Here is a 4,200-nt window from a genome sequence, read left to right as displayed (position 1 = left end):
ATATATATATATATATATATATATATATATATATATATATATATATATATATAAATCACATATACTGTATATACAGACATATATACGCACTTCCACATTTTGACCACAGGAGGGAAACATTTCTCTTTATAGCAGATCTCTTTCTGTTATTGATATGAACGTAGGAGCCAGTGTGATCGGTGTTTGACATAAACATCGGTGAAAAGCTTCACAATGCTTTCTAAAGCAGTCACGCTTGAAATCAGCGGCTACAGTGAGTCATTGTTATTAAATCACAATAATCACTATATTTTGGAGAAGAAATCCAAATGAATGCTCGATTAATTGAACACAAATAAGAATCTAGCAAAGCTTTGATTTAGCTTGTAATGCTTATGAGACAATTATTGTATGTGTTCTCTGGTGTCAGTAACTGACAGCTCAGTTAAACTATATATTTGCATATCAAACACTTTTCTCTTCTTTTCTTTATTTCCATGTGAAAAGCCACAAACCTCATAATCAACAACAGTCAACAAATTAGATGTGTTCACAAATGAACATGTCTCGGATAAAAATGTTCATTTTATGAGTGAGAAATAAGGATGAAGGAATATTCCAGTTCAAATACTGTGCTGTTTGGCTCAGGAAAAGTATATCCCATCAACGTTATAGTGCAATAAAGTGATTGCACAGCTCATATTACTGTAGATATGTTGCCATGAACATAGAGCTTTTATTTCTACCTTTGGACTTAGCATTTCATTTTTAGTACAGAGAATTATTCATAACAAAATGTCATTATGATGTGTAACAGGAGGTCACCCAAAAAGTGGAATTTCTCAACACTAAAGGAAAACTACTACACTGGACATAAGACAAAAAAATCTGGATATGTGAACAGATGAAAAGACGTGAGAGTGTTGCTGCGTGAGGGTTTGCATGCAGACAGTCGGTGCTTTGTCCTTGCTTGCGTTTAGGGCACCCAGAGGTGATTTGGTTCATAAATGATGGTGCCCGATCTGCTTTGCTGCACCCGAGAGCAGTTTGTTCTTATGGTTTCCTCTGAATGGAGTGCATCCACGAAGGCTCGCATTGCAAACCGGGAAGTTGTTGAAGCAGTTTCACTCAGGTGTGGTATCGCCCATGTGCCATTAGGCTCATTAATAGAGCCATTCTGGGGATTGGAAAGGTGGACGTAAGCAGGGAGGCTTTTCATTGTGACTGTTGGCATAACAATGTACACATAAAGCAGACTTTGAAAACAGCGTGGTTGTAGGCATCAGAGAGGAATAATCAACTTTTTCTTAGTGAAAAAGAAAACATAAAAAACAAAATACTTATGCAAACAAGTACATAATGCTCTGTTTTAAAGTCACCAGATCTTAGCAAACATCCTGCATGACTAAGTGAGGAGCAGGTTAAAGGTTGGAATGGCTGCCTTTCATGGGCCGCAATATTTTTATGACCTTGTCAGCAGAGGCACTACTGGAAACACATAAACGTTAGCTCCTGGCAAAACTGAACTTGATTCCAAAATCCAAAAAGAAATTGGCCAAACGTTCAGATGTTTTGTAATAACATGTGGCTGAATCAGCCTCACTGGCAATAAGAAAACCTGGTTTCTGTTGACATAAAGTCACCAGTTCTGTCTCTCGCTCCCACAAACCATCTTATCTGAGCCAAACCTTTATGAACCATCACCTTGTAATCCTGCACCTTTACTGCCCTCGCTGTGCGCTGCTGTCAAGGATAAGGTAATCAGCTTATCATAAAGACATGATATATAAAACTTGTATGCAATGAGGGCATCTCAGTGATTCAGACCTTCTTTGATATCTTCCAAAGAGGTGGTCTCACTTTCAACTTCTCACCTGATATTAAGAAATAATGAGACGCAAGACTCAGTAGACTTTATTGTCAGAGCAGTTTTAAAACCAAACTTCAACGTGTTCCCAGTCCTGTTCATTTGCCTGAACGAGCAGCGTAAGGAAGGAGGAGAGAAGACTTGTTTCGGTACTTTCTTGCCTTATCTCAGATCATATTCAAGCACCGAAGGCATGTGATGTTGTGCAATAGGGTCATAAAGCAGGGCAACTCTTTATGAGAGGGACTGTGAAACTCCGGCCTCGCTGACTGACTCTGTCGCTGCAGGGGGGCTTCCGCACTGCAAAAAGAATGTTTGAATAAATGTCCGTATCTTGAGGCAAGACCGAGTGAGAAATTAAGAAATTCTTGCAAAAAGCTGATTTGCATTGCAAAGAATAACTTCGGCTACTATGAGCAGTTTGCCCCAGTTTTCAAGTGATCAAGACAGACCAATGAAATAAGTTATTTGTTCAAATGTGTTTTAATTGTTTTCTTTCACAATTTCTTTCCTTCAAACTATATTTCTTCAACATGTTTGTTAAAAACACTGAGTTTGATAACTAGCACGGAACTCATGGATGTTTTGTTGGGAATGTGAACATGATATGAGAGTCATCAATACTTCTAAGCTCCAATGTTACTCATTTTGTAGCGGTACCTATTAATATGCTATATTTTAATAGGCCTGAAGTTCTAATTCTGTCCTGTTTTTTTGCATGTATTATGCAGATTTAAAATCAATTATGAGTATTTGGAAAGTATTTCTTATTCATTTTATGTGTATTTGTTTTGTAATTGTTGTCTTAAATCATGTGAGTATTAGTTTAGTTTAGCCATCAACTTAACCTATTTTATCTTAGTTGAGTTTAGCTTAGCTTGATTTAGTTTCGCTGATTAATTAGCTGAGTTTAGTACGGTGTAGGTTAGTTTAGAGCTGTTTTGTTTAAGTTTAGATTAGTTTTTAGTTAAGCTTGGTGTAGTTATGCTGCGCTTAACTTGGTTTATCTTGGCTAACTTAAAAAAATGAAACTTAATTACATTTATCATACACAGGTACATACATGAAATTTGACCTCTGCATTCAACCCATCCTAAGCATGTAGAAGCAGTGGGCTGCTGGTAAGCACCAATCCTCCAGTTGGGGTTAGTTTCTCACGCAAGGCCACAGCCGCTTATCTTAGTTCAGTTGAAGTTTAGATTAGTTTTAAGTCTAGCTTGGGTAACTTTGGATTAGTTTATAGCTTATAGTTTAGCCTTATTTAGTATAGTTTAGTTTAAGTTAGCTTAGTTTATCTTAGTTTTTGTGAGCTGAGTTGTTCATTTGTTGCTCATGAATTAAATATTTTTAAGGAATTACTTACTGTTAATAAACTTACATACTCATTTTCATAGGGATGTTCAGTTTTGTAATAGAAAATGTTAATTTTTTTACATGAAAACCTTGAACCAGTGTTGAATTAGAGCTGATCCTCACAACAAAGCAGTGCAGGTGCTGTCAGACTGATGAGGTTATAAAATGGGGATGTTATAAAAGTGACATTTTATTTGATTGCTGTTGGGTCTTGCTGGCCCTGACTCCATTCAAGGTTTGTTTGAAGACAATGCAAAATAAAGGACATGGGGAGGTGTGTGTGTGTGTGTGTGGGGGGGGGTCATGCAGGGGGGGTGGGGAGGGGGGGAGGGGGGGGGGGGGAAGTCACACAGGTAGGGGACACGGATACAGGCGGTGGGACTGTGCAGTCACCATGTCTCAATCTACAAACTGACCCTGCATGACTGGTCTTGGGCAACAGCTAATGGCCCCCAATTACAGTTTCTCTGTCCTCCAGAAAGCAGCTAGTGTGGCGTGACACTCTGAAATGAGTCTTCCTCACAAAAGCGTGGTAACCACAGACATGTTTAGCGACCAAGGAGGCTTGATGTTATTTTTCATATCCTAGATAAAGCGACGCATTGATACCTGCTTTAAATCTCGTTTGCCCATTTATAACGCCAGTCTGTTTTCTGTTCAGTCCTTGAGATCATTCAGCAGCATGAGCATGTTGAAATCCAGATGAAGCAAGTGAGGGTGGGAAAAGAGCAGAGAGAGGGTCTGAGGTGGAAAGGTCAACCTGATATTTCACCGTGAAGCCAGAGAGGGACATTTTTTTCCGACAGGATGCCTCCTGTGGTCGGGGTTAATGTGGTCATGGAGGGACAGAGATGTGCGGATGAATTAATTTTAGGGATGAGCAGAGGAGCGTGGAGACAGCGGTCCAGAGTCCAGTGGTGGTGGAGCTGTGGAAGGACGGGGAAGGATGGGGGGGTTCTGAGTGCAGAAGTAAGAAATTCAATTTCCAGCCTATGGAGCAG

The sequence above is a fragment of the Anarrhichthys ocellatus genome, unplaced genomic scaffold (assembly GCF_004355925.1).
Source record: "Anarrhichthys ocellatus isolate YVR2014 unplaced genomic scaffold, GSC_Weel_1.0 scaffold72, whole genome shotgun sequence".
In the NCBI taxonomy this organism is placed as follows: Eukaryota; Metazoa; Chordata; class Actinopteri; order Perciformes; family Anarhichadidae; genus Anarrhichthys; species Anarrhichthys ocellatus.
This window is presented reverse-complemented; position numbering follows the sequence as displayed.